The sequence below is a fragment of the Cnephaeus nilssonii genome (assembly GCF_951640355.1).
Source record: "Cnephaeus nilssonii genome assembly, chromosome: 6".
NCBI classification, from domain to species: Eukaryota; Metazoa; Chordata; class Mammalia; order Chiroptera; family Vespertilionidae; genus Cnephaeus; species Cnephaeus nilssonii.
In genome coordinates this window covers 99,880,296-99,906,779 of record NC_137077.1, presented here as the reverse complement: position 1 = coordinate 99,906,779, position 26,484 = coordinate 99,880,296, and the positions used below count along the sequence as shown (strand labels likewise).

At 41.6% G+C, this 26,484-nt stretch overlaps 1 protein-coding gene and 1 pseudogene across 2 annotated transcripts in view; one reads left to right on the top strand and one right to left on the bottom strand.

Annotated features, from left to right (window-relative positions):
* FRY (FRY microtubule binding protein) overlaps positions 1-26,484 on the bottom strand; it is a gene marked incomplete at its 5' end in the record, with an annotated part of 648,830 nt that overhangs the window by 603,098 nt on the left and 19,248 nt on the right. The gene's annotated exons all lie outside the window — the stretch shown is intronic.
* Positions 8,690-10,611, top strand: LOC307101135 (rho guanine nucleotide exchange factor 39-like; annotated as a pseudogene). The gene is made up of 2 exons: positions 8,690-8,755; positions 9,613-10,611. The product of its transcript is annotated as a rho guanine nucleotide exchange factor 39-like (transcript).

The window sequence follows — 26,484 nt, the reverse complement described above, 5'->3', positions numbered from 1 at the left end:
CCAAAAATAAATAAATAAATAAATAAATAAATAAATAAATAAATAAATAAAAACTGCGATCTATCATGGACTAGAACACTGAAACAATAGCTACAGATGGGAGGGATGTTTTTAAAAGGGTGGCGTGCAGTCAATGAGAGCAGTTAAGTGCTTTATCCCAAAGCCTTTCCAACTCTAGGTTCTATGCACCTAAAGGCACAAACTCAGGTGGGAAAAGGCAACTACTGAAGAATTCCTAACACAGGATACAGTCCATCAATGTAAAAATGTGTTCAAACACATTTGTATTTGTGAAAAACATGAATTTTTATTATCCTTAGCCAAACCTAATCCTGCATGTTGTATGAGCCAAAGAACCTGATATGGTTTAAAATATGAAATGCTGGGAACAGAAGGCTACAAACTGGCCACCCAAGGGCCAGGTCCATGTGATGTTTCAAAAGTTTTGAACTAGTTACCAACACTTAGAAATCAAGAAATTTCCCCAAGAACTCTGAACTTCTGGCTTCCCTGGCAAAATTTAAAAAAAAAAAAAAAAAAGTCCAGCATTAAGGCTATGGCTGGAACACTAGGGCTAAGGCCCATTTTAGGAATGTCACAGCTTGCCACTGTTTGGCCCCTTTAAGCCTTTGGTCAGAACTGTACAGGGTACTCAGGGGCAGTCAGAAAAGGTGTCTGACACTGTCCTGCACTAGAGATTGATCACATGTTAAAATGATATTTTGGATGCATTGGGTTAAAGAAAATGTAGTATTAACATTGATTCTCCTGCTTCTTTTTATTTGTAATGTGTCTACTGGAAACTGAAAATGACTACATGACTCACATTATATTTCTATTGGATGTCAATGCTCTAGGGCTTCTTTCAGCATGGAATAACTCTGGAACTTTTCTCCCCACAGGGAATTACCATTTGAATTATGTTACAGTAACTACAACTTGTAAGGAATAGCCATTTATTAAGAAAACAATCCTATGGGGGGAAATAATTAATCATCATATAAATTGCAGCTCATGTAAAAAATATGAAATCATGGACCTTATATAATTTTAAAACACATTTATTCCTCTCCAGCATAAAATAACATCTGTAACTAATGCTCTGAGGACTTTATTACTACTCTAACATTTAACTCTGATTTTTTTACCTAACGTATTTATAATGAGTTACAAGGTAAATCCATGTCACTTAATGCACTTTAAAATGAAATCTATTCAATTCATGTAAACCCTTTCCAAAATTCTTTTTTTGTAAAAGGATTAAAAACTGATAGCATACTTAGCATTTTACAAGGGGCATTATTTTATGATTTTATTGGAAAAATTACTTTTTTAAAAGTCATCTAACTTAATTAAATAAGTGACTGATAATTAAAATTCATTTTCAGCAAGTGAGGGACAAAGAATTTTAAGCCAAAACTCATGGAATCATTCTAATTAGTCTTTTTTTCTTTTTTGCAAAGACAACTAACTACTCTTTTCTTAGCAAATCCTATATAATAAAGAGCTAATATGCTACTTAGACCAGACAGCAGAATGACTTTCCAGAACGACCTTCCTGAAGGACCAGTGGGTGGGGGACAGGGCCACAAGGCTGCAGGGCAGCCGGGGCTGCGTGGCATCCAGGGCTGCGAGGGCCGAGGCAGCTGGGGCTTCGAGGGCTTACGCTTGCAAGAATTTCATGCACCAGGCCTCTAGTAACATATATTAAGATGAAGTGAGGTTCTAATTGAGGTTGTAGAATACCTAGACATGTAAGCTGAAACATAAGCCTCCTGGTGGCAGTTATTCAAAAAACAAAGAAAAATGAAGGGCTGAGAAAATTATGGGTCAACTCAGGTAAAACTGAAAAAGGAAAATACAATTCTGAAGAAAAATTCTATATTTTGAACTGGGCTTTCCAGTTTGTGCATTTATCCTCATGCAATTAATCAGGGAAAGGCACAACTTTCCCCTCTTCTTTACCAGTATATCCATTACAGAACATAGGAACATTATGGAAGAGGCCGTTCCAACTTCAAAGAAACACTATGGAAGTGTTCTGTCTCCTTTATTGTTTTCTGTCTCCTTTTTTCTCTATCTAAATGATTTAAATGAAAGGATAACTCTATACAAGTCTGACTTTTGAGCAAGGTGATGACAAAATAGTAAATTCCCAGTGTGACAGTGGGGTAAGTAGAAGCTACACTGATACGCTCACAGAGCCAAAATTTAATTACAACTAAAATACAGAAAAGCATCCTGAATAATCAACTGAAGACTAGCTGAGAGAACCCTGATAATAAAGAATGCAAAGTGGAGACTGAACAGAGACTGGTAGAAAGGGCAGAGGAGTGAAAGTGCTATCTAGGACCCCCGACAGCAGCTGAAGTTCTGGAGAGATATCTCAATTGAGAGGCGTTGCCACTGAAAAGTCTGGGATCTAAACCCCAAGTTGGGCTCCCCAGCCCAGAGCACCAGAACTGAGAAAGAAGACCACAGAACATATGGCTGTGGAAAGCAATAAGGTTGATATCTGCCAGGGAGAGACAGCTGGAAATGGAGCCACCCTCTTAAAGGACCAATGTATAAAATTTTGTGTGCTGCCACTCACCCAGGGCAGAGGGAACTGAAGCTGTGTGAGCAGAAGCCAGGATTGAGGCCTCTGGGGTTAGAGCTCAGAAGACAACAGCCCAGTTTCCTGTGGTGAGTCATTACCTCATATTGCAGAGGACGTCTTTCTTCTGCACACCTTTACCATCCAGGCAGCTTTTGCCTGGGTGCTAAGCAATTGCCCCACCCTACTGGAAAATGAGTTTCCCCACCCTGTGGAATTTCTAAGGCCCATTAAGAGACTGAGAATAACAATCACCCTGCAGGAAGAAGTAATTGCCCCACCCTGTCGGAAAGCCTCTTGCCACACAATGTGGTTGATAGCCTGAGGTTAATTAAGACTGAATAACAATCAAATTGCAGGCAGAGGGGTTCTCTGGAGGCTTTGCATCTTTTCCTGATCTAATTTGGGGCACAGGGCTAGAAAACTCAGACCTTGGTGCACATCTTGGTCCTTTCCAAAAGGCACCCAGCCCAGCAAAGGGAGCCACACCTTTGGATTGCTGATAGCTCCAAACAGGGTACTCAGGGGCAGTCAGAAAAGGTGTCTGACACTGGCCTGCACTAGAGATTGGGAGTTGTAGCCAATCTACCTAATACATAGACAAAAACTTAAATAGGCAGCCAATGGGTAAATTTAAAAAAACAAAACAAAAAACAACAACAACAACAACAACAACAACAACAAAAACCAAGCCAAAGAACAAGAGAATTCTCCAGAAGAAGAGCTAAATGAAATGGAGATAAGAAATTTACCAGACATAGTGTTCAGAAGAATGATGCCAAGGATGCTCAAAAAGATATAGTAACTAGAAAGAATGACACAGCACTAATAAAGAATGCAATGGAGGAAATACACAGCAGATTAAGGGAAACTGAGGATCAGATCAGTGAATTAGAAGACCAGGGTAGAAAAAAATGACTCAATCAGAGAACTAAAAAGAAAAAAAAAAACAATTAAAAAACAGGAAGACAGCTTAAGGGAGCTGTCAGACAACATAAAACATAACAATATTCATATTATGGGACTAAAAGAAGGGGAAGAAACTGAGCAAGGGATAGAGAACATGTTTGAAGAAATAATGGCAGAAAACTTCCCTAACCTGGTGAAGGAAAAAGTCACACAAGTTCAAGAGGCACAGAACATCCCAAACAAGAAGAATCTAAACAGGCCCATGCTCAGACACATCAGAAAATGCCAAAAATGGAAGACAAAGAGAGAATGTTAAAGGCAGCAAGAGAAAAGCAATTTGTTACCTACAAAAAAGCTCCCATAAGGCTGTCAGTTGATTTTTCATTAGAAACTCTACAGGCAAGAAGGGAATGGCATGACATATTCAAGGTAATGAAAAGCAAGGATCTGAAACCAAGACTAATACATACAGCAAGGCTATCATTCAAAATAGATGGCGAAATAAAGAGCTTCCCAGAAAAGAAAAGGCTAAAGGAGTTTATCATGGCCAAACCATAACTGCAAGAAATGCTAAAGGGGCTGCTATAATGAGAAAAATAAATATATAGAAATAAAGACAGGCATAAAAAATTAAAATGGCAATAAATAAGTACTTATCAATAATACCTTCAATGTAAAAGGATTAAATGCTCCAATCAAAAGACAAAGGTAGCCGAATGGAACCAAAAACATGACCCAAATATATGCTATCTACAAGACACCTCCCTCAGAACAAAAGACTCACACAGGATGAGAGTGAAGATATGGAAAAGAATTTTCCATGCAAATGGAAATGAAGAAAAAAAAAGCTGGGGTAGCAATACTCATATCTGACAAAACAGACTTCAAATTTGAGAAAATAAGAGTCATAATGCTAAATGGTTCAATCCAATAAGAAGAAATAACCCTGGTAAACATATATGCACCCAATATGGAGCACCTAAATATTTTTAAAAAACCAAAAAAATCTGGAGGACTTTAAGGAAGAGATAGACAACAATTCCATTAAAGTAGGGGACTTTAACACTCCACTGTCTTCACTTGCTAGATCTTCAAGACAAAAAATTAACAATAAAACAGTGACTCTAAATGGCATAGTGGATCAGATGGATTTAATTGACATTAATAAAATATTTCACCCCAAGGCTGCAGAATATACATTTTCCCCAAAGTTTACATGGTTCATTCTCAAAGATAGAACACACATTAGGATACAAACTAAGTCTGAACAATTTCAATAAGATTGAAATCGTATCATGCCTTCTTTAGATCACAATGGAATGAAATTAGAAATCAACTACAGTAAAAACATGGAAAATCACATGGAGGCTAAATAGTGTGTTATTAAACAATGAATGAATTACCAATGAGATAAAAAAAGAAATAAAAATCTTCCTGGAAACTAATGAAAATGAACACACAACAACCCTAAATCTCTGGGACACAGCAAAAGCAGTCCTGAGAGGGAAGTTCATAGCACTACAGGCCTACCTCAAAAAACAAGAAAAAAACCCCAAAACTATTTAACCCTGCAACTTAAATAATTAGAAAGAGAACAACAACAACAAAAGCCCAGAGTAAGTAGAAGGAAGTAAATAATAAAGATTAGAACAAAAAATAAATGACATAGAGACTAAAAAAAAAAAAATAATACAAAAGATCAATGAAACCAAGCACTGGTTCTCTGAAAAAATAAACAAGATTAATGAATCTTTAGCTAGATTCATCAAGAAACAAAGAGAGAAGACTGAAACATAAGTCGGGAAATCATAAAAATTCTAGAAGAAACTATAGGCAGCAAAATCTCAGACATCTCTCGCAGCAATATGTTTGCAGATACATCTCCTAGGGCAAAGGAAACTAAGGAGAAAATAAACAAATGGGACTACATCAAAATCATAGCTTCTGCACAGCAAAGGAAACTATCAAAAAATTGAAAAGGGAGCCCACTATACAGGAGAACATATTTTCCAATGATACATCTGATAAGTGGTTAATATCCAAAATATATAATGAACTCATATGACTTAACAAAAGGAAGACAAACAATCCAATTTAAAAATGGTCAAAGGTCCCAAATAGATACCTCCAAAAGACATACAGATGGCCAAGAAATATATGAAAAAAATGCTCAAAGTCACTGATGATCAGATAAATGCAAATTAAAATGACAATGAGGTATCACCTCACACCTGTCAGAATGGCTACCATCAACAAATTAACAAATGACAAGGGCTAGTGAGGAAGTGGAGAAAAGAGAACCCTAGTACACTTCTGGGGGTAATGCAGACTGGTGCAGCCATTATGGAAAACAGTTTGAAGTTTCCTCAAAAATTAAATATGGAACTGCCATTTGACCCAGCGATCTCACTTCTAGGAATATATCCTAAGAAACACAAAACACTAATCAGAAAGAATGTATGCACCTCTATTTTCATAGCAGCACAATTTACAATAGCTACGATCTGGAAACAGCCCAAGTGCCCATCAGTAGATGAGTGAATAAAAAAGCTGTGGAATACTATGCAGCAGTAAAAACTAAGGATCTCTTACCCTTTGGGACAGCATGGAGGCACCTGGATAGTATTATGCTAAGTGAAATAATCCAGTCAGAGAAAGACAAGTATCACATGATCTCACTCACATGTGGAATCTAATGAACAAAATAAACTGTTGAACAAAATAAACCCAGAGATATAAAAGCATGGAACAGACTGTGGAGTCTCAGAGGGAAGGGGGGAGTGGGTGGGTGGGAAGAGATCAACCAAAGATCTTGTATGGATATATGTATAACCCATGGACACAGACAGTAGGGTGGTGAAGGGCTGGGGAAGCGGGCAGGCATGAGCTAGACACAGTCAATGGAGGAATAAAAGGGGACATATGTAATTCTTTAAAAAATTAAGATGTTTTAAATATTTTTTGTATTGATTTCAGAGAGAGATAGAAACATTAATGATGAGAAGAATCACTGATCGGCTGTTTCCTACATGCGCCACTACTGGGGTTCTAGCCCACAACCCGGGCATGTGCCCTGTCTGGGAATCAAACCGTGACTTCCTCGTTCATAGGTTGACACTCAACCATTGAGCCAGGTAGGCCATGCCTCAACAATAAAGATTTTAAAAATAATAATAAATTCCCAGTGTCTACACTATACCTTACTCCACTATGGAGTTGTTTTTCAGTGGGGTTATGGGACACAAATAAACATGTTTCACAAAATGGCAGATAAAATTATGGCACAGAGACAGTGAGGCTTAGTTCTTAGCAAAATCTCATTTAGTAGTGAGAGAGAAAATACAAATCATTAGCTAACTGTAAGCTTGGAGAATCTCTGTTACCATAAAATGACACTATTCTTCCAAGATAAAAGTGTGTAATAAAATGGTGTGATAGGGCATACATTGCTAGCAAATTGCTAGACTGTCAAAATTTTCAACTTTTCCATCTCTTGAGGGATTTTTTTCTAAAAAATATATGCAGAAGTGTAATTCTACCCATGTAGCTTCTGTCTCTGCTCAATTCCACTTGCTGACATTTCACAGGGGCACTTAGAATTCAGTGTCTCTCAGATTAAGGAAAGACTAAGCCTTCCCATAGCATTTCGGTAAGGATTATGTTTATGTCTCACTAAAGAGGGGAGAGAAATATTTTAGATCTCTCTGAGAACCCTAAAAGCCCACTGAATTTGAAGCTGAGACAGAAGCTTCGCATCTTTTTTATGAACTCAACCATCAGAAGGGCCAACTACTTTCTAAAACAAAGCTGGCAGCACAAACACAAGAAAACCTCTGCTCTTGCTTTTGAAAATAAGACACATTCACAGCTGCTTCCTCTTCTCTGACACTCAGAAAAGATGTAAGGATTTCTACCTTAAAGCTCTATCTGGTTTTATTTGAGCCAACATCAGTCCAAAACCTGAGAACAGTTTCAGAATTTAGGTTCCTGGGAGCCCCAGCCAACAATACTCTCAGGAAGTGGTTACTATTGAGTAAGGCTAGACTTCACTAATCCTATCCTACAGTGAATCCTGATTTTAAGTAGTAAAAAGTGTCATCAACAAATTTAAGTGGGGCAAAATAGTACCAAATAGACAGTTGGGGACATGTGTTAGGTCTGAAAAAGTATAGATTGCTAGGAAGTGACTATTTGTAATGTATACATAGTCTCTGCCAGTCTAGGTGAGAGATAGCACACTCAATTCCACAGGACTGCTCCAGTGTCCAAATAAGGATGATCAGAAAATCCTATATAATAAAAGGGTAATATGCAAATCGACTGAACAATGGGACGACTGGTCGCTATGATGTGCACTGACCACCAGGGGCAGATGCTCAACTCAGGAGCTGTACCCTGGTGGTCAATGCGCTTACACAGGGGGAGTGCTGCTCAGCCACAAGCCGGGCTGACAGCTGGCAAGCACAGCGGCCTGCTTCCACGGCCCAACTCCATGGCAGGGCTAAGGATGTCTGTGGGGAGCGGGCCTAAGCAATCAGTTGGACATCTCCTGAGGGCTCCTGGACTGCTAAAGGGCACAGGCCGGGCTGAAGGACCCCTCCTCCCCCCACAGTGCACGAATGTCGTGCACCAGGCCAGCCTCTAGTATAACATTAAGCATCTTGTTTGCAAGAATAAGGCTTAGCATACCGTTAAGCCCATGGTGTTGCTCAGTAAATATCCATGGAATGAAAGAATGAATATTCCTAAGGGACTCAGAGACTCGGTAGTCAAGAAAGCATGGGACCCAAGTTGAAATCCTCAATCCACATCCTTAGATACACAATTTTGGTTAGTCACTTAAACAATAAGCCTCAGATTTCTAGTTCCACTTTTATTATAAATATAGAATTAAGTAAAACCTTATGCCCAGGTTTCACTTAAATAAACAACTCCAAATTGTGGGTGAATTAATGAGATTTCACTGTCTATATATATAAAAGCCTAAGCGACCTTTACGACCCAACAACCGGAACTACCAGTCGACCAGTCGCCATGATGCTCACTGACCACCAGGGCAGATATTCAATGCAGGAGCTGCCCCCTGGTGGTCAGTGTGCCCCCACAGCAGGAGTGCCACCCAGCTGACCCACCCCTCCCGGTGGCCCACCGGCCCAGTAGTCCTGCAGGTCTAATTTCTGGAGAATGGGCCAGGCACTGATGGACCGGCGCTGCCGGTACAGTCCCGACAGTGCCCCTGGCCTCCTGGAAGTCTGTCTCAGGCACCGCAGCCGCTTCCCCGCCCTAGATGCTCTGCAAGGAAGAAATGATATAAAAGCGGCTGCCAGGTGGCCCCCGACAACCGGCGCAAACATCAGCTGGACAAATCCAGATCTCAGGCTGGCAAGGGTGTCCCACCGCCTGCCTGGAGGGCCGATAGTGTCCTGCGCCCGCCTCACTCCCTCAGGACAGGTGCCAGACACAGGGCTCATGGTTGGCGAGCACCACTACAGCGGTGCGAGCCTCTCCCAATTGGGACTGACTGGGCGCAGGCCGGGATGAGTGGGAGCAGCAGGTGGAGTTGGACTGCTGGTTTCGGCCCAATCCCTGCAGGCCACACGGAGGAACCCCACCCATGCATGAATTTGTGCACCAGGCCTCTAGTATATATTTAATTTGAAAGCAAATCTCTAGGCTTTCTTGGTGAACAGGTACAAATTCAGAAATACCCAAATAGCCATTATAATATCAAAGATAAGCTCTGATGCCTACTAGGCATAAGGGCTTTTCTCATTCAATAAATTTCAATTCCATGATAATCAGAAAATTCCTAATTTAGTTCAGAACACCTCAAATTTGAACCATGGCACCTATAGAAATTGTATTTCAAAGATAGACCTAATCTCAGGATAGCAGCATCATCCTGGGGTTTTATCATGATGCCTATCCCCTCTAGTTCTTAGGCCCAAGCCCAAAAATTAATTTCACATAAAAAAAAAAAAGTCACTGGAAAATGCCCTTTTAAAAAACTGTTAAAGAAAAAAAAACAGACCAGTCAGCTAGGCATGGAGAACCCAGGCCACAGGTCTCGGTGCCCAGTGTAAGAGCAGTGTGCCCACTAGGAGTAGAAACAAGCCTGTACTGCCTGGGAGCTATTGGAGACCAAACGGCACTACCAGAAACAGCTGGGGCTGGTGGCCATGTACTGCATGGAATTCTGAAAGTCAAGGGCACCCTGCAACCACTGGAGCCCCAGGCCAAGAGCTGCTTCCCTACGTGAAAGGAAGGCACTGGGGACAAGGGCTGGAGGACTCTCCCCCACCTGGAGTTCTACACCCAATTTTCTGCCAATGCAAAGAGGTCCCGGACCACCCTGCAGGAACAACTAAAGAAAAGCAAAGGTTCCAGAGATTCCTGAGTTTGGGGGCCTTCAGCTCCAGGACCCGCTCCCTTTGCCTCTCCAGAGGCTTCACCAGTATGAGAATCTTGTTGCTTTGGCTGAAAACACAAGTCCCAACAGCCCTGACCACCAACAGCTCACACGGCTGCTTGGCTGATGAGACTGTCCAGAGGGTCCACACCACTGGTCAGAAACATAAGAATGACCAGCACCTCCGGCATGTCCAGGCTCTTCTCACTGTACGCCAGGCAAAGGGGCTTACCTTAGATTGCTGATTCCTATGCCAGGGCTGGCTATTGGTGGTGCCTCCCCATGGGGAACCTCAGCTCCAAATATTCTTCCTGTTCTCTGATGTTCTTTTCATGGTCAAGGCTTAACCCCCACTGCACCTGCTGCCTTGTGGCACCTTTGTCTGCCAGGCCATTTACTCCAAAGGGTATTTGGCCACTCGGGAGGTCCTTGTGGTGGACTGCTCAGTATGTTCTTTCCTCATGAGAAGCTATGTCCACAGACCAGGAGGAACTGTTGTACTGGTACCATAGTCTGACTTTGGCCATCAGCAGCCAGAAGAACTAGAAGAATCTTACAAATTCCAGAACCCAGGATACTTCAGGGTTAGGTCAGGGTCTGGAGTACAAACTAAACAAAACACAGAACCCTTCATGGTTTGAGAAGGGTCATTTTGTATTTGCCTGGGACTGCGTTATTTGACAGCTCTTAAGAATCAGGAAACCAAGTCTGATCCATTTGAACCTCAGGAACCAATCCCTCCAGCACAGATGAGGGGATTTGGGGCTGATAAACTTGGTGCTGTGTCTATGGCCAGTCGTTTTTCAAGGCTATGGCTTTGCAAAGGTGGCTGTTTTTATAGTTTTATTTTCCCACTGGGTTTAAGTAAAGTTTGTTGTTGTTGTTTTTTTTTTTTTTTTTGGGGGGGGGGATGTGAAAAAGAAAAATATATTTTAATGTATAAGCCCAGACATTATCTACCCAAAATTTGTTCTCTAAGGTATATGAGCATTTACAACTGTTTATTGCTTGCATGTTGTTCAGGAATATACTTGAAAGTGAAGGAAATAATTTGCGAATGATTTTCGGTCATCTGGGATATCTTTAAATATAAATACCTACACATATGTGCAAGCATACACCATCCACAGAATACACATGCACACATGATCTGTGCACATGCTTACTCTTTCCCTCTCTCTATTCTTTCTCTATATATATTTGAAAGGCTATCTAGCATATATGTATGGTTTATCACTTATATGTAAATATGCAATACACACATACAGATCACAGATAGTCTTTCCAAACAGATATAAATATTGTGCGTGCAGGCTGAGAGCATCACATTTCAGGGGTGGCTATCACGACATCAGGATCCCAGATTCCTCTTCCACTCTGATCCACATTCGAGGGTAATGATAGCACTCTTTATCTGTCTTAGCTTCGAGTTTCCACTGCATCTCAATTCCATTGGTTATTCAATCTGCAGTCAGTTAAACTACACTCAAGCTAAAGGTATGGGTACATGTGGAAACATCAGGCATCAATCATGGTCATGATTTGATACCTTATACTTTGAAAACTGTATCTTAGCCATATCCACACTTCAATTAGCATAGCTAGAAACCTCAATGAAAACAAATTATCAAACTGAGTTGGATACCCCTTATAATATCTTAACATATCAAACAACTGTTAAAATCTGTTTAAGAAAAACTTCATCAAGAAGCTTAAAATAAGTGGTGGATCTCATCCAAAAGTATCTCAGATGCAGCCATATTATCAACCACATGACGATCTTTTCATTGAAGGCATATGTGGCATTTTTTGACCTTTCACTTGCAACTCAGAATTTTGTTTATTCCTCTGAGCAGTGGACCGAAAGCCATGCCTTACATTAAGTAATGACTGAAAACTATTTGACAGGGTGTATTTCCAAAATAAGAATTTTCTATTTATATGGCAACAAACAGTCACTGTCGAATCCCTAAACTGGCAAGAGAAAAAGTGAGTATTTCAGAGTCAAAATTTCAATTGGGCTTTCATTCTGCCAACATCCTCAATTTTCCTAGTATGCCATGAAAGTAGAAATATTTAAGACTCACACAACAATTTGTTTGTGAAGAGGATAAAAGAAAATATATCCTCATTTGAATCCCAAGAATTAGAGTATAATCAGTTGGTTGTTGTTTAATGTATCTTAAATGCTACAAAGAAGCAGCAACCAAACTGACAATCTCAAAACTGAACTAGAAGTTATAGACCCATGTCCTGGCTCTGTTATGTAATGCACACATATACATGGGTACATCTACAATATAGATAATGAATGTTGAATGTTGCCCTGACAGACTCAAAGGACACAGATAATTAAATAAAAAGACAAGAATGTGTAGTACAAGTTTTACTATCTTCCATGTCATCAATTATGAATGTCACCAGCTCAACAAAATATTCATAAAAGCCTCTTTTGACCCAAATGGATATTCCTGCCTAATGCTCTTTTCCCTTCCCTTTTAACAAAAAACTCCAATATACTCTGCGATAATCATTATTTTCTTCCCTGGTGCTTTACTGAATTTTAAAATAAAAGGGTTTTTTTCTTTGTATTTTTTTCTCTTAATTAAAGTCAGTACATGTCTTCTTACGAACAATGCTAGTTGCCTCTGCTCTACCTTTACCCTCATCCAACCAGGGGTAGATATTTCTAGTGGAGACTGACCTCATCTTAAATGATACTGTCCTTCCCAGGATTTCCTGCTAATCTCTCCAACAGGTCTTAAATAAGCTTAACCTCATTAGAAGGCTCATGTTTCAGATCCCAAAGGAACACAAAGGTCTAAAGATCAAATGGGGCACTAGAATCCACTCTGGTGAATATTCTTTCAGGAATCAAAAGGCAAAGCACACAGGATCCACCCAAAAACATCCTACCTGGAGTGCAGGCGCAGCATCTGTTTCAAAAACTTCTTGGGAAACTCCAGGTTGCAGGATGGCAGTGAACACTACAAGATGTTTTGGACCCCTCAACTTCACTTGCAAGTTTAGTGTAGACATAGCCTTAAAGACTTGGCTTTTTCTTGCTTGTGTTAATTTTTAAAAAATAGATTCCACCGTTGGTCTACTTGCCCACCCTTTTGGTAGGTTACCTGTACCCAAATTCTACCTACCACCCACCCTGTGTTTGCAGGTCCCCAATCCAATGGCCCATCTCTGATCTCTTCATTCTGTGGAATCTTAACTGTCTGTTATCTCTGCAGCATCTTCTAGGCAGCAGCTCATCAGCAATTCAAATGTAACTTGACCAAGATTGGTGTCTAAGACTTAGCAGGACTCCCCTACCCCCCTTCCAGTCTTGTCATCTGACTCCTGCCTTCTAGCATCTTTCTCTAACTCCATTCTCATTGATTTGCCCCTTCTGGACACAGAGCCCAGGCATATGTGACATTTGTTGACCTTGCCTTCAATATTATTGAAGGTGTATTTTCATAGAGGGTTTGACAACATTCTTAAATACCTCACCATTCTTTGGGATCCAATAAAAGAAAAAGAGTCCACTTTTATGATTCTTTGGGGTGTATTAGCTCCCTAGTGATACAAAGTCAGCGCAATGCTATTGTTAGTTGCCAGGCTGAAATGACGTTTCTATTCTTTGGTTTATTATGTGTGTTGCTGCCCAACTACATTGAACAAGAGAAAAAGCACTTGACCCTGCAGTAGAAAGAGGGCAATTTGTGCCTCACATTTCCATTTGATATTTATAAATATAACTGAAGTTACCAAACAATATTCTACTGCACAATGAGACTTGATTTTCCCCCAGTTTTATTGCGATGTAAATGACATATAACATTGTTCAAGTTTCAGGTGTACAAGATAATGATTTCACATATGTATATATTGCAAAAGGATTGCCACAAGTTTAGTTATCATCCCTCACCTCACAGTTAAACACTTTTCCCTGTGATGAAAGCTTTTAAGATCTTCTCTCTTAGCAACTTTCAAATATACAATACAGTATTGTTTACTACTAGTATATTACCATGTCATACATTATATCCCCAGAACTTATCTACCCTAAAACTGAAATTTTGTATCTAATTTTCCCACCCCATACAAGGCAACTTTAAGCAGAGAGTGTTTAAGTCCCTTGGCTAGTATGTTCCAAAGAAGGAAGCACCCACAGAGTCCAGTAAACAGAGAGCTCTAGCATCTCAAGCAGCAGCTTAGCAGGAGTAAAATAGGCAGAATATGTACAGAATTTGGGTATTGTGGCCTTCGGTGATTCAAAATATGTCTATTCTTGTTAAGTCCTATGAAGACAATGACATTCCAGGAAGGCTTTCAGGAAGGGATGGGACAGTTGTTTTTGTGAATCTAGATCACAAGTGTGTTGGCAGTCTAATAAAAGGGGAAAAAACAATAAATGACCAACTGATAAGACAACTGATTCTTATTTCTTGGATGAATTCATTTTGAATTTTCAGGACAACTGGATTCACTTTATGATTTTTTAAATTATCTTTTTTGTGTTTTGTTTTTATTTTATTTGTTTTAATTGTATTAATCTTTATTGTTGAAAGCATTACATATGTCCCCTTTTTTCCCCCATTGACCTCTTCTAGACTGCCCTTACCTCCCACCCCAGGCCTTCACCACCCTATTGTCTGTGTCCATGGGTTATGCATATATATATATATATATATATATATATATATATATATATATACATATATATATACACATATACATATATATATATACTAGTGGCCCGGTGCACGGAATTCGTGCACATTACAAGGGAATTAATTAGAGGAAATATTTTAATATTGTTATTTGCCCTTTCTCTATAATAGAAGTGTCAGAGATAAAAGAAAATTAGTAAAATGTATATGAAAATCTCCCTCCTGTCAGAATCTGGGGCAAGACATAGGATCTAGAGTCAAGTCGCCGCCCACCACCCACACGAGCTTCTAGCTGTGTCTCCATCACCTAATAAGTCAGTTTCCATTTTATTCAGTCACTTCAATTCTTTATCATAATGTTCCCCTTTTGTATCAAATTGACCTTTTTTTTTTTCAAAGCTCTGCATTTGTTCTTCACTTATGAGTCATCTGTCATTTGGCTCAAAGTCATACTTCTTCCCAAAGCTCTTTTCCCTTGCTAATATTCTGTGGTTATATTTGGATCACGTCTCTACTTTTCTGGTAATGTTGACCTTTCACCTGCTTGCTTCAGCACCTCCTACATATTTTACATAAGAGGAACAAGTTTTCAACCTCACTAGACAGCAACATAACTTCAAAGCCATCACTCTAGGAATAGAAATTGTGTGAATATAGGTATGCTGATGGCTGAACATGACCTCAGCTCAGGTCACAATAAACTTTTGTATTAGTTCTGTTTTTGTGTGTGCATTCCATAAGTTTCAAAGTCATGTGTTTTCATTTTCATTTGTCTCAAGATATTTTCTAATATTCTTTTTTATTTTTTCTTTGACCCAATGGTTGTTAAAAAGCATGTTGCCTAATTTCCACATATTTGTGAATTTTTAAGTTAGTTTTTAAAAATATAAACAAAATTGACAAACTCTTAGTTAGACTAAGATAAAAAGAAGACAAATAAAATCAGAAATGAAAGAGGAGTCATCACAATTGATGCCACAGAAATAAAAAGGATCATAATAGACTACTATTAATAATTACACCAGAAAATTGAATAACCTAGATGAAGTGAATGAATTCTTAGAAATATACAACCTATCAATAAACAGAAATTCTGAACAGACTTATAATTAGAGTTATACATCACTTAACAGCAGGAATACATTCTGAGAAATGAATTGTTAGGTGATATCAAAATTGTGTGAATAGCATAGAGTGTTACACAAATTTAGGTGGTATAGCCTACTACTGTAACTGTAGCTATGCTATACTTTCATATGACTGGTGGCACAGTAGGTGTGTTTACCCCAGAATCACCACAAACTCATGAGCAATGTATTGTGCTATAATGTTATAACACCTAGGACATAACTAGGTGATAGAAAATATTCAGCTCCATTACAATCTAACTAGAGGCCCGGTGCATGAAATTCATGCATGGGGGGAGGGGTCCCCTCAGCCCAGCCTGCACCCTCTCCAATCTGGGACCCCTTGGGGAATGTCCAACTGCCGGTTTAGGACCTATCTCGGGGATTGGGCCTAAACCGGCAGTCGGACATTCCTCTCACAATCCTGGACCGCTGGCTCCTAATCGCTCACCTGCCTGCCTGCCTTGTTGCCCCTAACTGCCCTTGCTGCTGGCCAGGTTGTCTCCAACTGCCCCCTCCCTGCCTGCCTGGTCACCCCTTACTGCCCCCCCTGCCGGCCTGGTCACCCCCAACTGCCCCTCCTGCCAGCCTGGTTGCCCCCAACTGCACCCCCCCGCTGGCCTGGTCACCCCTAACTGCCCCCCACCAGCCTGGTCATTTCTTACTGCCCCCCCTCTGCTGGCCTGGTTGCCCCCAACTGCCCCCCTCTGCTGGCCTGGTCTCCCCTAACTGCCCCCCCACCCGCCGACCTGGTCACCCCACACAGCCTGCTGTTCAGTTGTTTGGTCATCCCTCACTAGCCCCCCTGCCAGCCTGGTTGCCCCACACAGTCTGCTTTTTCAGTCATTTGGTCGTCCCTCACTAACCCCCCTGCTGGCCTGGTCGTAGGCAGCCATCTTGTGAGGGCATGAGGGTCAATTTGCATATTACCTCTTTATTATATAGGATAAGACCACCATCATATGCCTGGTCCATTGTTGACTGAAACACTGTTATTTGGTGCATGACTATAGTATATAAATTGAATTAGTAATCATTATTTCCCAATAAAAAAAAAAGCCCAGGACTGGATGGCTTCACTGGTTAATTCTACCACATATTTAAAGAATTAATGCCAATTCTTATAGGACATGGAAGAAAAGAGAATATTTCCAAACTCATCTTATGAGACCAGCATTACCCTGATACCGAAGCCCAACAAAGACACCACAAGAAAACTATAGCCAATATCTCTGATGAATACATATGCAAAAGTCCTCAAAATATACTAGCAAAGCAAAGCCAACAGCTTATTAGAAGGATCATATACCACAACCAAGTGAGACTTATCCCTGAACTAGAAGGATGATTCAACATAAAAATCAAATAATGTGATTAATAGAATAAAGGATAACAATCACATGATCATCTTAATAAATGCAGAAAAAAACATACGATAAAGTATAAAACTTTTATGATAAAAGATATCAACAAACTAGGAGTAGAAAGAAAGTACTTTAATACAATAAATACCATAGGAAAAGTGCACAACTAACATAATAGTTAACAGTGAAAAACCGAAAGCTTTTACTCTAAGATCAGGAATAAGACAAGCACACGCATTCTCATCACTTCTATTTAACAAAATACTGAACACCCTAGCCAGAGCATTAGAAAAGAAAAAGAAATAAAGACATCCAAATTAGAAAAGAAGTAAAATTGTCCCTGTTTGCAGATGACATGATCTTATATATAGAAAACCCTAAGGACTCTAAAAAAAAAATCATTTAAAATAAAAAGATTTAGTAAACTTATGGGATACAAAAATCAGTTACATTTCTATATACTTGCAATTAACTACCTAAGAAGGAAATTAGGGAAACAACTCAATTTAAAATAGCAACAAAAAGAATAAAATATTCAGAAATAACTTGAAAACTACAAAAGACTGATGAAACAAATGGAGAAACATCCCATGTTCATGGATTGGGAGACTTAATAATGTTAAATGCCCATACTATATCTAAAGTGATTTACAGATTTAATACAACTCCTATCAAAATCCCAATGGTATTTTTTACAGAACTAGAAAAACTTTCTATAATCCCATGGAACAACAAAAGACTGAGAATAGCCAAATCAATCTTGAGAAAGTAGAACAAAGCTGAAAGCATCACACTTCCTGATTTCAAAATATATTGCAAAGCTACAGTAATCAAAACAGTATGGTATTAACATAAAGACAGACATATAGACCAATGAAACAGAATAAAGAGCCCAGAAATAAATCCATGCATATACTGTGGTTGAATGATATTTAACAAGAGTGTCAAGGACTCACAATGGAAAAAGGATCATTACTTCACCTAATGGTGTTGGAAAAACTGGTTATCCACATGCAAAAGAAATGAATTGGGTCCTTATTTTACATCAGACATAAAAATCAACTCAAAATGAATTAAAGACTTAAATGTAAGACCTGAAACTATAAAACTCCTAGAGAAACACATAGAGAAAGAGCTTCATGATACAAGTCTTGACAATGATTTCATGGATATCACACCAAAAGCACACATAAAAAGAACAGAAATAAACAAGCAGGACTTGGCAAACTACAACGCTTCTTCACAACAAAGGAAATAAGCAACAGAGCAAAAAGGCAACCCATAGAATGGGAGAAAATATGTGCAATACATACATCTGTTAAGGGGATCATCTCCAAAATATATAGGAATTCCTACAACTTTAAAAATTTGTTAAAGACTTGAATAGACATTCAAAGAAGACATACAAATGAACAACAGGTGCATGAAAAAATGTCCAATATCACTATATTTACAGGGAAATGCAAATCAAAAACACAATGAAACCTGTCAGGGTGGATATTACTAATATGAAAAAAAGCAAAAACAGCTGTTGACAAGAATGTGGAAAACTTGAAACCCTTGTGCTTTGTAAGTGGGAATGTAAAATGGTGCAACTGCTATTAAAAACAGTATGGAGGTTTCTCAAAATATTAAAAATAAAACAACCATTGTGTAGATGTACCACAGTTTTTTAATTCACTCACCTGCTGATAGGCACTTAGGCTTTTTCCAAATCTTAGCTATTGTAAATTAGGCTGCTATGTAATACTTTAAACAATAAAGGATTAAACACACACACACACACACACACACACACACACACACACACACACACACACACACAAACTACGTACAGTATGTTCCAGCAATCCAATTTCTGGGTATTTATCCAAAGGAATTGAAAGCAGGATCTTAAAGAGATATTAGCACTCCCATGTTCATTGCAGCACTATGAACAATAGACAAAGGTGGAAACAACCTCCATCCAGAGATGAATGGATTAAGAAAATGTGGTACATGCAGACAATGTAATACTATTCATCTTTAACAAAGAAGGAAACTCTGTAATATGTGACAACATTGATGAACCTTGAAGACATTATGCTAAGTGAAATAAACTAATTACAGAAGGACAAATACTGCATGATTCCACTTATATGAGCAATCTAAAATACTCAAATTCATAGAACCAAAGAATGGAATAGTGGTTGCCAGTGGTTGGGGGAAGAGGACATTGAGAGTTACTTTCTCATCTGGCATTAAGTTTCAGTTAAGAAAGATAAATAAGTTCTAGAGATCTTTTGTACATTGTACCTATAGTTAACAATACGGTATTGTATACTTAAAAATTGTTAAAAGGGGATCTCTCATGTAAAGTGCTCGTATAACAATTTTTTTTTTAAAAAAAAGCTGTAATCAACTATTTTTTTCTGGTAAGGATGACATGCAAATGAGCATTTCTTTCTCCCTTCCCCACACCATGCTTGGAGACTTATAGACCAAACTCTTTGCTTTTCATGTAGTATTTTGTAAAGAGGTGACCCATTATGTATAGGTTACTCAACCTCAGATAAAGTACAGCTTCTTGGCTGAGGCAAAACAACCTTTTCTAATCTACCACAGGGTCAACTATACCATTTAGGTTGGTTCAGGGATGTTTACTCTAGGGTCATGCACTGCAGCCATTAAAACCACAATGAATATTAAGAGGTTCCAAGCTCTGGTCCTGTCTCATTTCAGTATGTATCTAACTCACCAGGGAAGCTTGACCTTCCTTATTTCTAACAAAATCAGCCCTGCTTAAGTCCATTTCCAATTGATTCGTTCTCTAGGAACATGAAAACTTTGAACCTCACACAATCAAGTGCTTAATTTTATATAGTTTCATTTGCTCATTCATTGTTTTTTTTTATTTTTTATTTTTTTAAATTTCTTTATTGATTAAGGTGTCACATATTTGTCCTCATCCCCCCATTCCCATCCCCCACCCCTACCCACAGATGCCCCCACCCCCCTGTTGTCCTTAACCATTGGTTAGGCTTGTATGCATGCACACAAGTCCTTTGGTTGATCTCTCTCCCCTACCCCCACCCTCCCTCTGAGGCCCGACAGTCCGATCGATGCCTCCGTGTTTCTGGGTCTGTTCTTGTTCATCAGTCTATGTTGTTCATCATTTCCCCTAGATGAGTGAGATCATGTGTTACTAGAAATATACTTATAAGAACCGAATGTGAGATGAGCAATAATAGTTATGCTGACAGGCAAATGAATCAGTCTGTAGTAAGTTTCTTTCTGGACCAACAGTTCTTTTGAGACCCAATTTCAATGTCCACCAGTTCCTTATGTGTACATGTCGGCACTGACTTTTCAGCTCTGGATGGTGGACAAATGGTGGTAATGCAGGTCCGACTCCCTCTGGTTTGGTCTCGCCCGGACCCAGGGGCGCAGCTTCACCCGGACTCAGGGGTGCGCGTCCTCACCCGGACCTGGGACCCAGCATCACCCAGGCCCTGGGGCGCGGGGCCTCACCCGGACCCAGGTGTACGCGGCCTCACCCGGTCCCGGGATCCAGCCTCACCCGGACCCAGGGGCGTGTGGTCTCACCCGGACCCAGGGGCGCGTGGCCTCTCCCGGACCCAGGGGTGCACGGCCTCACCCGGACCCAGGATCCAGTTTCACCTGGACCCGGGGGCGCGCGGCCTCACCTGGACCCGGGACCCAGCCTCACCTGGATCCAGGGGCGCACGGCCTCACCCGGACCCGGGATTCAGCTACACCCAGACCCAGGGGCGCGTGGCCTCACCCGGACCCAGGGACGTGTGGCCTCTCCCGGACCCATGGGCGCGGCCTCACCCGGATCCAGGGGCGCACGGCCTCACCCGGACCCAGAGGCGCGTGGCCTCTCCCGGACCCATGGGCACGGCCTCACCCGGATCCAGGGGCGCATGGCCTCACCCGGACCCAGAGGCGCGTGGCCTCACCCGGACCCGGGACCCAGCCTCACCCAGATCCAGGGGCGCACGGCCTCACCCAGAGCCAGGGGTGTGTGGCCTCGCCCGGACCCGGGGGTGCGCGGCCTCAACTGGACCCGGGACCCAGCCTCACCCGGATCCAGGGGCACACGGCCTCATCCAGACCCGGGATCCAGCTACACCCGGACCCAGGGTCGCGTGGCCTCTCCCGGACCCAGGGGCGCGGCCTCACCCGGACCCGGGACCCAGCCTCACCCGGACCCAGGGGTGCATGGCCTCACCCAGACCCGGGATCCAGCTTCACCCAGACCCAGGGGTGTGTGGCCTCACCCGGACCCCGGGGCGCGTGGCCTCTCCTGAACCCAGGGGCGCACGGCCTCACCCGGACCCAGGATCCAGCTTCACCCGGACCCAGGGGGGCGTGGCCTCGCCCGGACCCAGGGGCGCGGCCTCACACCCGGACCCGGGACCCAGCGGGGCTTCGTCTTCTTGATCCCAATTCCTGTCGGTCAATTCCCTCTCAGCAATTCCTTCGGCCATTTTCTCAAAGCTCCGGGGCGGCTGCCGCGGAACTCGCTGGGCGGTGGGCTCGGCGAAGCTCCAGTGCGCCCGGTGCGCGGCAGTGGGCTGGTCTGAGGTCGCTGCGGCGGCACTCGGGTCTGCAGCGGTGACCAGTCGCCAGGCGAGCGCACCTGGATCCGGGACCCAGCGGGGCCTCGTCTTCCCGATCCCAACTCCCATCGGTCAATTCCTTCTCAGCAATTCCTCTGGCCATTGTTCTGGATGGTGTCTGCTCTGTTTTCCAGTTGTATCAAAATTGTTGTGGTAGGCAACAATCAGGCGTCTGCCCTATGCCGCCATCTTGGTCCTCCAGAAGATTCTTAAGTAACCTTATAAATGTGGTTCTGAACACTGTGTCGTCCATTAGTTTACTTTCCTTCATCCCTTCTATTCGTGACCTGCTTCGGTGTCTCCACCTTTTGGCTGCCTCCCTATAGCTCAGCTTCCCCAATCTCCCTAGGTGGTCGCTCTTGATATATGTGGGCTTTGTGGGCTGAGTGCAAAGTCTTGGTGTTGTTAAGCCTTGATTGCTGTTGGTACACTGGGAGGATTTGACCTCCAGTCCAATTGGCTGTGAGGATCAGCTGTGTCTATGCCGGGAGACAGCCTTATTCAACTAGACTTGCAAAATTGTAAAAGCCTCTGTGCTCAGCTTGGATGGGGCGGAGTTTCAGGGTGGAGCCTACAGCCTTTTTTTCCCATCAGCCCCACCCTATGAAGTTCCTGGGTCTCAGTGTCCCTCTGTACTCCCTACAAACACCTCTGAGAGAAACACGCCCTGGAGTTTCGCCCACTGCCAAACAGTCTAGTCTCTCCCCCAATGAATCTGGATTCCCAGATTCTCGCCCAGAACTGGGTTTCAGTGTAGTCGGAACTGGGGCTCAGCGCAGTCTGGCGCTTTTGTCTCCTTTCCACCAAGGCAATTCAGCGGCACAGTCAACAGACCATCCTCTGCGCGCATTCCCGTGCATGCCTCTGGTGCTCTGCCTTTCGCCGCTTCTCTGCATTTTTGCCTTACAGCCCAGTTTTCCCCAGTATGAGCCTGGCTTTCCAGGGTCTTTCCCGGAACTGGGGTTCAGTGCAGTCGGAACTGGGGTTCAGCACGGTCTGGAGCCCCTGTCTCCTCCCCGCCAGGGCAATTCAGCGGCACAGGCAACAGTCCGTCCACTGCGTGCATTCACGTGCGCGGCTCCGGAGCTCTGCCTTTCGCCGCTCCTCTGTGTTTCCGCCCCACAGCCCAGATTCCCCCAGCATGAGCCTGGCTTCCCAGGGTTTCGCCCAGAACTGGGGTTCAGTGCAGTCGGAGCTGGGGTTCAGCGCAATCTGGAGTTTTATCTCCTTCCTGCTAGAGAACGCCGGCCAGGCCGTCAGCCGCCCCTTCCTCTCCGGCTCTGTCCTCCCGGCATGCGCGCGTGCTCCTGTCTCCGCCCGTGTCTCCATACCTCAGGCTTTTACGGCTCCTCTGATTTTCCTTGTGGTTTTCTCTTTCCTTCTAGTTGTGAGCATTTCAGTCAGCCAGATTTCCTGTTGTTCTGGATGATGTCCGTTTTGACTTTTAGTTGTATTTTTGAAATTGTTGTGCCAGGCTGTAGGTTAGGTGTTTAACCTATGCCGCCATATTGGTTTCTCCCATTAAATGTTTCTCACATGTTCGTGTCCTTTCTTCAATGACCTCAAGCTATTCAAAGTCTAGAGTTTTCTTGTGCAATTTTTCTTGTATCACCTCCTGCCCCACCTTAGGCAATGGCACCCACCTGACACCTATGGTTTGACCAGCTGAATTCTGGGCCTACTTGGTGTGCACTAGTGCTAGTGGAGAGAGGAGAGAAGGCTAGGATGGGAGCAGCTGCTGAGAGTGGCCCTTGAGGTCCAGGAAATGACACTCTTCTAGAATTACATATCAAGGTCAAAGTTGTCTTTGATCCATTGTAAAGCCTTAGAAAGAAGTTGTCTGCAATACTGCAATGTCAAGTTCCTCCTCCAGGCCACAGTACACTTGTGGGAAAGTAACAAAGATTATTTGAAAGAGATTGCAAGGCTATTGGCCTTTTAAATTATTTCTAGTAAATGGTATGTTATTTTGCAACAATTAATTTCTAAATACCTTAGGATCGGATGTAGGTCTAAACAGAAAGCCAGTTTTACAGCACTGTAAGGCCTGGTAACCCTTATGCTGGTGTTCTGAGAGACATCCTTACACACAGGAAAACACATGGGGATCTTCCTTTCAGACGTCTAGGGTGGAAGTATTTACCTGTCCTATGGGCTGAAAATTTACTATATAAATATTACAGAAAAGCCTTTCCTGGGCCTTGTGTCCCAAAACATGATTAACTGATATAAAAATAGAATATTCTCCAAATGGTAAAATTGTGAATCATTTTCTGACACTCATATTTAAATAAAATTCCTTTACTGAGCAAAAGGACAATAAAGCCAACAAATATAGCACACGAGGGGTTGAAAATAATGATTCTGACATTTTTCCTAGTGCCTGGATTTGTATAGTTCTAACTAGAGGCCCAGTGCATGACATTTGTGTACAGGGGGGAGGGGGGATTGCCCCTCAGCCCAGGCTGCACCTTTTAGCAGTTCAGGAGCCCTCGGGGGATGTCCGACTGATGGCTTAGGCCCACTCCCGCTGTGGGAGTGCACTGACCACCAGGGGGCAGCCCCTATGTTCAGCATCTGCTCCATGGTGGTCAGTGCGCATCATAGCGACCAGTCATTCTGCTGTTTGGTCGATTTGCATATTACCCTTTTATTATATAGGATTACAGAGCCATCCATGGCCAGGGCTATTTCAGGCTGAGATGCAAAGTTAGTGAGAAGAGATAATTTCCTGAGTAGATTCATATCATTTCCTAAAGTATCATTAATCATTCTTTATTTTTTAAAAATATATTATTTTAAAAAAATCTTTCTTGTTGAGAGTATTACAGATCCCTCCCTTTTTTCCCCCCTTGCCTATCACCACCCAGTTCCTGTCCTACCCCAGGCCTTCACAACCCTATTGTCTGTGTTCATAGGCAATGCATTTATACATATAAATTCTTTGTTTAATCTCTTCCCACCACACCCTCTTCCCTCTGAGATTTGTCTGTCTGTTCTGCTTCCATGCCTCTGATTATATTTTGTTCATCAATTTATTGTGCTCATTAGATTTCACATGCAAGTGAGATCATGTGATATTTGCCTTTCTCTGACTAGCTTATTTCACTTAGCATAATCAAAATTGTGAATGCCTTTTAGTTTAGTGACAGGAGTTTCCAGGTAATCAAATTAGAAATGCAGAAACAGCCCATGTGGATACACTGACTTGGTCTAGCTGATTATCACATTTTCCTGAGGTAATTTTCAGAATCAGTAGGCTGCTACCTAAGCACACATACATACCCCCCAAAGTCATTCTCTGAAACTCATCTCCATCTCACTGCAAATTTCAAGACATTACAATCTAAAATCACATATGATAAAATTATCACCCCCCCACCCCATCAGCAGAGCAGATAAAGTGAACTGAGGTCCCCAAAGTGCCTTTCTATGACCAACAAGAATCACACCGAAGGAGTCACATCACTCGTTCTTGTTCTGATCCATAGAATTTTCGTTTCATCTAAATGGCTTACTTATTGTGATTACCCAGATTGCCATCTGGACCAGTTAATTTGTGAGGAGGCTCAAATGTTCACACTTAAAGCCCCATGATTTTACAGTCAGCCCCCAAAGGGCAGAGAGCTTCCTCCTAGAAGATGTGGCTTGGGTCCACATGATCATTCAGATCCTCACATATTAGAGAGATTTCCAGATATTTAAATACACTTTTCTAGATGTGGGAGTAGTATGAAGAAGACAAGCTTTTCCTCCAGGCCGTCTGAAATGTTGGAATCTATGTTGTGGCTTTCAACTTTTTCTGAATGACATTTGTTTAAAAAATAATCCAACCCTACAGTAAAAACACCTAAAAACATTCAAACACATGGAGGCTGAATAGCATGTTATTAAATAATGAATGGTCTACCAATGAGATCAAGAAATAAATAAAAAACTTCTTGGAAACAAATAAAAATGAACACACAACAACCCAAAATCTCTGAGACACAGCAAAAGCAGTCCTGATAGGGAAGTTCATAGCACTACAGGCATACCTCAAAAAAACAAGAAAAATCAACAATGAAGTATTTAACCCTAAAACTTAAAGAACTAGAAAGAAAACAATAAGAAAAGCCCAGAGTAAGTAGAAGGAAGGAAATACTAAAGATTAGAACAGAAATAAATGGTGTAGAAACTAACTAACTAAATAAATAAATAAAAATTAATGAAACCAAGAGCTGGTTCTTTGATAGGATAAACAAAATTGATGAACCTTTAACCAAATTCATCAAGAAACAAAGAGAGAAGACCCAAAAAATAAAATCAGAAAATGAAAGTGGAGAATTAACCACTGACACCACAGAAATACAAAGGATTTTAAGGGAATACTATGAACAATAAGAGACATATGCCAACAAGCTGGACAATATGGATGAAATGGACAAATTCCTAGAAAAATACAATCTCCCAAAACTGAATTGGAAGAATCAGAAAACCTGGATAGAGCAATAACAACTGGTGAAATAGAAGCAATAAAAAAATTTCCCAGCAAACAAAAGCCTGGGTTTGGACAGCTTCACAGGGGAATTTTACCAAACATTCAAAGAAGAACTAACACCTATACTCCTCAAACTATTCCAAAAAATCCAAGAGGAAAGAACACTTTCAAGCTCTATTTATGAGGTCAGCATTACCCTAATTCCAAAACCAGATAAAGATACTACGAAGAAAGAGAATTACAGGCCAATATCCCTGATGAACATAGATGCTTAAATCCTCAACAAAATAGTAGCCAGTCAGATCCA